At 42.6% G+C, this 8,021-nt stretch overlaps 1 pseudogene; it reads right to left on the bottom strand.

Annotated features, from left to right (window-relative positions):
- Nucleotides 1–243: 243 nt before the first annotated feature.
- LOC129017701 (archaemetzincin-2-like) lies at nt 244–7,734 on the bottom strand (annotated as a pseudogene).
- Between the last annotated feature and the right edge of the window lie 287 nt (nt 7,735–8,021).

Here is an 8,021-nt window from a genome sequence, read left to right on the forward strand (position 1 = left end):
AGATCAGAGCCCATGGATGTCCAAAAATGTGACTTGGCTGGGCCTAACAGAGGGGAGCGGCTCTTCTAAAAACAAAATCACCCCCTGGAAATTATGTTGGTTGGTTCCTTGGGGCATCTACAGTTCAAGTTATTTACTTGCTTGTTACCGCCAGTCCCAGCTTTCTTGGGAGACCTAAACATATTTGGGGAATGGAAATAATGTGCTTGCTGCCACAGACCAGGCCAGTAAGATGAGAAGATAAAGAGTTTCTAGAGTTTTTATTATTCAAAATGAGTTTCATTTCAATTCAGGCACTTGAAAGAAGGTTCTAGTCTGTTACTTGACACAGCACAAGATCAGTAGTTTATTCTGATGAAGTATTCCACCCAAATGAAAGCATAACATGTAAGTAGTCATTTATTTCAATCACTCCTATTTGAAGGTCCTTATTTTTGGAGAACAGCCAGGCATTTTATTATCCACTCTTTCCATTCCTTAAAGGCTTCCACGGGTTTCGGTAAATTCCCATTATCCTCACGACTGTGTTCTGGAGTTGCTCCAGGTGTGTCAGAAGATTCACCATCAATCCACCTCACCGGTGCCTGGAAAAACATGAAAGATGTGCATTTCAACAAACCACAGCAAAATACTATCAGGCAAGGGAGAAGCATTAGCTTCTAGATCATAGGGTGACATATTACCCCATGAAGATGCTGCATTTGATAATGATGGTGTGAATATGAAATAATGCTTATAATATACTGAGTGAAATGGCACATACCAAATACACACAGAATTACAAATGATGTCGAAAGTATGCACTGAAAAAAGATGAAAAAGAAATACACTCATTCTTACACTTTACTAGCATGATAGGATATCATTTTTTCTCAACTTGCTGAATATTCCACAAGGCATTGCATTAATTTGACATGTACGTATATACATATATAAGTGTCCATACAGGCATGGGTAGACATATGTATGTGAAAACACATGTGTAGACATTTCTGTGCAGTCACCTGAATGCACAGTCATACCCATGAGTAGACACATGAATGTATATTGATGTTTGTGGGCAAGTGTGGGCACACACACACACGCATACTGAGATTAGGTACTTTCCTTCTTCCTTTTCAAAGAAAATCATTTTTTTCCTCCTAATGAACATCATACCTCTGTCCCATATTTGGAAAGATAAATCCTGTCCTCACACTTACAGGGTTTAAAAAATGAACTTTGCCACACATATCAATATTTATTCTGTTTTGCAAAGTCAAGCTCTCTTGCCCTAAATGGAAGAGAAGCAGAAAATTTCTTCCACTATTTCTCATTGAACTGTAAGAATAAATCACTCAAAGGCAAGTTGAAGTTTTTAAGGGCATTTCTTCGCATGTTTTTAAACCACAGCTTCCTGCTTATCTTTACACTAATTTCCTCTGATAAATTATAACTCTACAGAAGGATATAATAGATACATTAGTTTGCTACTCAGATAACCACTTCCCCCTCTTTACACTATCCATCCCTCAACTTACTTTATAACTTTCTACAATGCTGAAGCCAATAGCACACTGCAACTTGTGCAAACAGACAGGGCAAAGGTTTAGACGGCGCCGGTCAGCTTCTTCCAAGTGGAAGAAGCCCCAGATTTCCCTATCAAAATCTTTTGCTGCTATCCGCCATGCCTTGTCCTGTAAAACTTAATGGGCTTGAGGTCAAATACTTGAGAAACTGAAGTTTCAGAGTCTTTTCCCACAAAAGAAGTCTTTTTCTGAAAGTAGCAAGTACTCCAAATCAAGTACTCAAAAAGGAACCATAAAAACTAATCACATGGGTCAGGCATGGTGGCTCATGCCTGTAATCCCAGCACTTTGGGAGGCCAAGGTGGGCGGATCACCTGAGGTCAGGAGTTCAAGACCAGCCTGGCTAACACGGTGAAACCCTGTCTCTACAAAAATACAAAAATTTGCCAGGCATGATGGTAGGCGCCTATAATCCCAGCTACTCAGGAGGCTGAGGCGGGAAAATGGCTTGAACCCAGGAGGCGGAGTTGCAGTGAGCCGAGATGGCACCATTGCACTCCAGCCTAGCGACAGAGCGAGACTCCGTCTCAATAAATAAATAAATAAATAAATAAATAAAATAAAATAAAATAAATCACATCAACAATAGGCAATCATGATTTCACTCTTTAAGGACACGCTGAACAGATCTGTTACACGTGTGTCTGGAGGGGTTGCTGGCCTTCCCTCACGTAGCACTGACTGAGGACAACTGCCCCTGATGTCTTGAAGCCCATGCTTTAATCCACGGCTTTAGACAGAATAACCTCTTCCCCTGCCCCACCCCCACCCCTTTTTTAAAGAGCACCACAACTCTATTATGTCACTAGTGTCTGGTGACCAGAATAAATACCCCTGTAACTGACTTCCTGTGTTACATTTAGAGTTATATCAACCATCTCTGCAAGCACAAGAGAACACGGTTTGCTACATAACTCACCCTACAGGGTACTGCTTCATAATTCGACTTGTTTACATGATCACTTTTATTTATGTCTCTCGTTCAGTTTTTATTTTAAAGTAATAAATTTTTAAAGAAAATAAACCCATAGTAGGTTTGTTCAATCTAATTTGATTCAAAAACAACTTCCTCACCTCCCTTTACCCAGAAAATGTGGACTCATATTCGAAAATTAGGGAAAACAGCATTCTAGAAGTTAAGAAAACACTAAATCTATTCATGTATCACAAGTAACCCCCTCTGGCCAATCAAGTGTGAGCATATTTCACTACAGTAATACTTTCAGCAAGGACATTTCCTTCTTTCAATAATCCTACAAATAGAGGATTATTTTCTTTCGTAGTCAATGCTTCTCAATTTAAAAATATGAATCTCTGTAAACTTGGAGAAAACAAGACCACTGTGTTAAAATATTGTCACTGTCTAATCCTGCCACTTTCCTATGTAAATCTTTCATGTCATGTAATATTTAAGAAACTTACAAAAAAAAGAATTTAAAGTAAAAACAGTTTGGGGAAATGTTTCCTGACCTCCTCAAATATGTAAGCTAAATTAGCTAGTAATATCTAGATACATGAACATATGCTTTGAAAATTATTTTTTTAGCTGGGTGTGGTGACTCACACCTTTTATCAAAGCACTTTGGGAGGCTGAGGCGGGAGGATCGCTTGAGCCCAGGAGTTCAAGGTGAGCTTGAGCAACAGAGGGAGATCCCATCTTGCCAATAAAAAATAAAATAAAATAAAATAGCTGGGTGTGGTGGTCCTGTGGTCCCAGCTACTCAGGAGGCTGAGGCGAGGCAGGAGGATCCCTTCAGCCCAGGAGGCTGAGGTTGCAGTGACCCATGATCATACACTGCACTCCAGCCCGGGTGACAGAGGGAGACCCCGTCTCAAAAGAAAAATGAAAGGTAGATAAAATTAATTTTTAATGTTTCCGTCTCTATCAGGTTAGTAATAAGAGAGAAAACTTATGATAAAAAGCTACCTCACACCACTAAAATCAGTAACAGAGTAGTGACCCACGTCTCCAAGAGTGCATGTTGGTAGGGCCATGGGGGGCCACAAGAAACCTCACATAAATGGAGAATAAAGAATAAAGGAGTAAGTGAGAAGAGGCTCTATAGCCCTACAGCCCCCACCTCTAGTAGAAACATCTGTCCCAAAAAGCTTACCACCCCACCTAATCCTAAGGCTAATGTAACATCCAGACAGACCATAAACTCTCAGGATAGTCCCTGTACTTACTCCCCATCCCCAGAACACTAATGAACCACTCCCCTTAGGGGGCCTTTTCCCTTTCAAGTCTGTCTTGGATTATTGGGGATGAAGTTAGAGAAGTAACAGCAAAAATGAAGGGGAGGGGAGAAGTAGAGAGATGACAAAAAAAGGTTAAAAATACAACCTGTTTCCAGAACCTTTCCCATCCCCAATATTACCATGCAGAGTTCCTAATGAGTCAATGTTTATTATGTATCTCAAACCAAAGATGGAAGTTTTTACTTTTTAAATTAAAAAACAAACAAAAAACAAGTGTTGTACGATGAGAAAGAAGCATACACTTAGTCTATGGCTATTCTATCTGTGCAAGATGACTATGAAAAGAATTGAAAAACAATTAGCAAGATTTTCACATCCATTAATGATAGCTCAAACTGTAATTGGTTTAATTCACCTTGCTACTGAATTACTGACGTTTACTAGCTGTTATGCTGAATGCCTATATATGTGCCAGGCCTATATATACTTTTTTTTTTGAGACACGGTCTCACTTTATTGCCCAGGCTGGAGTGCAGTGGTGCGATCACGGCTCACTGCAGCCTCAACCTCCTGGGCTCAAGCAATCCTCTCACCTCAGCCTCCTAAGTAGCTAGGACTACAGGTATGTGCCACTATGCCCAGCTAATTTAGTATTTTTAATTTTTATTTTTTGTAGACATGTGGTCTCACTATGTTGTCCAGGTTTATACACACTTTTTATGTACAGGCACTTTTATGTAAATTATCTCCAAATGACTCCATGATGTGGGTATTGTTACCTTTAAGGTCCTGTAGGTAGTGAGTGGCCAACCAGAACCTAGATTATCACAATCTACCAACAGCATGCTTCCCATTATGGCATAATGTCCCAACTGAAAATACTATACAGTTTTAAATATCAATATGATTCTTGGTTGGAATTTTTTTCCCTCTTTTAACATCTTCAAAATATTCTCAAACTGAAGAAGCTTCTAACAACAATGCCAAAAAAGGAATACCATCTGTCAAAGAGGCCTGTCCAAAGACAAAATTCCACGAGTCTCTTGGGTAAAGATCAATCATTGTTATTCCCACAACACAGAAGGCATCTTCAGGTTTCTTCTTTTTCAAGAACTTCAGGATGTCCCCTATTTAAGAAGAAATACATAAATGTATGAGTGTGTATTATATACATATGCTTCCTTTACTCAATTCAAATTGCAAAGTTGTGTAATTCACCTGCATAAATTTGTAGGTTTTGTGTGTTCTCATTGACTCTAAAGGAACACCTTGTTGTAGAAACAGGAACTGGTTCTAGCAGTTTTACTCTCAAGTGATAGAAATATGCTTTACAGTAGCCCGTGAGCCATTTAATATATTCTTCACTGATAATTCTGGTGTTTCATAGAGATCCTATAATATGGAAGAACATTTAAAAACAGACTTTAAGATGATTATTCAGTGTTTATCCAGTCTATGAGTAAGAGGATTCAAATTAGAAACAAAACCAACTCTAAATTTTCAATACACCTTTATCATTCATTGGTGTTGATATGAATTAAAAAGAAACAAAATGTTCTAGGTCAGCCTGGCTACAAAACTTGTACCATTGCAATGAATATCAAAAATGATCCTAAAACTGCCCATCTGAATCAGACCAATAGCCCGGACTATTCCTGACAACAGAACTATTGCAAAACCGAACCAAAACCAGCACATTACCAGTATTTACCAATGCACTGTATATAAATACTGCGTTTGTCTGGAGAGGGTGTCTTTCTGTAAGGATGACTGAAGAACTGTTCAAAGTCTTAGGGGGCCTCAGGGTGGGAGGTGATCCAATCTGATGGAGAATGCAAGGTCCAAAGAGATCACTGGCTGGCTGGAAGGCTTCATTCATTAAATGCTGTTCCCCAGCATCTAATTTTTCATACTGTGACACAAGCACTGGATTCTTTGAGATGACAGCTGTTTTTAGTGTCTGTTTGGAATACCGTACTATTTGCATCTAACAAAAAAATAAAAGTAGTCAAATATAAAAATACATATCCATATTGGGGACTTTACCTATTCTCCATATACAGCTCTGATTTCTCCCTAGAGTGAAATGACTGATTGCTAATGCTTTAGAGTGGTCACACTTAGAGTGGTTTCCTCATGTCCAATCAATTTCTTGGGGACTTAAGAAATTAAAAAGACAATCATGAAATCCATTCCTCCATCTCATATGGAACCTGCTCCCATTACAAAAACTAGTGGTGGCCAGGCATGGTGGCTCATGCCTGAATTTCAGCACTTTGGGATAGGAGGACTGCTTGAGGCCAGGAGTTTGAGAACAGCTTGGGCAACATGGTGAGACCCTGTTTCTACAAAAAATTTAAAAATTCCCTGGGCATAGTGGTGCGCACCTGTGGTCCTAGCTACCAGGGAGGCTGAGGTTGCAGTGAGCCATGATGGTGCCACTGCACTCCAGCCTGGGCAAGAGTCCAAAACAAACAAAAAAACCTCAAGGTGACCATAGGAGCAGGACCTCACACCCAATTTCCTTCTTTTGGGGAATAATATTGGCCTGGCATGGTGGCTCACGCTTATAATCCCAGCACTTTGGGAGGCCAAGGCAGAAGGATTACTTGAGCCTAGGAGTTTGAGATCAGCCTGAGCATCATGGCAAAACCCCATATCTACAAAAAAATTAGCCGGGCATGGTGGTGTGCACTTGTAGTCCCAGCTACTTGGGAGGCTAATGTGGGAGGATCATCTGAGCCCAGGAGGTCGCGGCTGCAGTGGGCCGTGATCGTGCCACTGCACTACAGCCTGGGCAACAGAGACTTTGTCTCAAAAAATCATATTATGAATTAACTCATTAGTGCCACATGAAAAATACTCATCGTTTCTAGTATGACTCAAAGATCTTCAACATCAAATAAAAACAAAACTAATGTAAGCCCTATCATTTCTGCAATTTAACTGCAGGCTGAGAAGCTACAGCTTAGTCACATCACATTAGGGAAGACATCAGATGACTAATCAAAAGCCAGACTCACAATGACAGATTTCTTCCATTCACATCGTGTTCCTATGTAGAGTTTTCATCCTTCCTCTTGAATGGGTCAGATGTTCTACCATGAGACTTTTTGAATTAGACAAGGAAAAAACTGAACATCTCTGCCTGGATCATCTCTGTCATATTTTCTAATTATCCAGATTTTGCCAGTTTAATGATAGACAACTGATGGGAAAACTTAAGCTAATGTCTGTTCTGATTGAACCTCTGAATTCTGGGGTTGAAGAGGCTGGCTGAAATTCCAGATCAAATGTCTCTGTACTCAAAGCTCTGATAAGAGCATAAGCTCATCCTCACTCCTACACAACTGGGCTGAAATCTGACTTCTACAGAACAAAATATAAAACAAGATGTACCTTCCTGTGGTCCACCTACCTTTATTAGGAAGGAAGGCTCCCATGGAAGCTTTTATCTCACAAGGACAGACATGTCTGGACCTGGCCGGAAGAAAGCTGTGGAGTGTGCCTTCATCTTAATACTAACGAAGGCAGTGTGAAAAGTCAGGACGCCTCCCCTTGCCTCCCAAGCCTAATCTAGGGAAGCTGCGGGAGAAGATGGGCCGGGGGCGCACAATATGGTCACTGCAGTGGGCTGGAGGCCTGGGATGCTGTGGTCCCAAAACCAGAACATCCCGGGCAAACCGGGAGGAGTTGGCCACCCTGGCTGGTTGCCTATAGCAACTCGCACTCTGGGCTCTGGTGCGTGCAGACACAACCCAGGCTCCGGCTGGGGGTGGAGTAGGGGTTCCCCGGGGACTCTCGCTTCGCCTCTTTTTCCCCAGGAGCCTCGGGAAAGGCCTCCCTGGCTCCCTAGAGGCACTCCGCCCCCGCAGTCCCCGCGGCTTCCGCCACGTCCGTCCCTCCCACATCCTCAGCCCTCTCCACCGACCGCGACTGGCTCCCGCCTCTACGACCCAGCTGCCCCGCCCAGCTCTGACAGCACCTGCGAACCGCCCTGACCCAACAGGCCTCAACCACTCACCCGCGACAGCCCTCACGCGCGTGCGCACCGCGTCTCTTCGCACTACGCCACGCCACGCCCACTGGCGCCACGCCCCTCGCGCCACGCGCCGCGCCGCTCCGTCGCGCATGCCCTGTGGGCCCCGCCCTACTCACGACCCGCCCGCGTCATGCCCCTTAGCGCGCGGCCGCCTGGGCAGGCGCAGAGCTGGAGTTCGGCAGCCGCGGCCCGCCTTTTCCTGAATAGAGGGT

Source organism: Pongo pygmaeus, chromosome 19 (genome assembly GCF_028885625.2).
Source record: "Pongo pygmaeus isolate AG05252 chromosome 19, NHGRI_mPonPyg2-v2.0_pri, whole genome shotgun sequence".
NCBI lineage: Eukaryota > Metazoa > Chordata > Mammalia > Primates > Hominidae > Pongo > Pongo pygmaeus.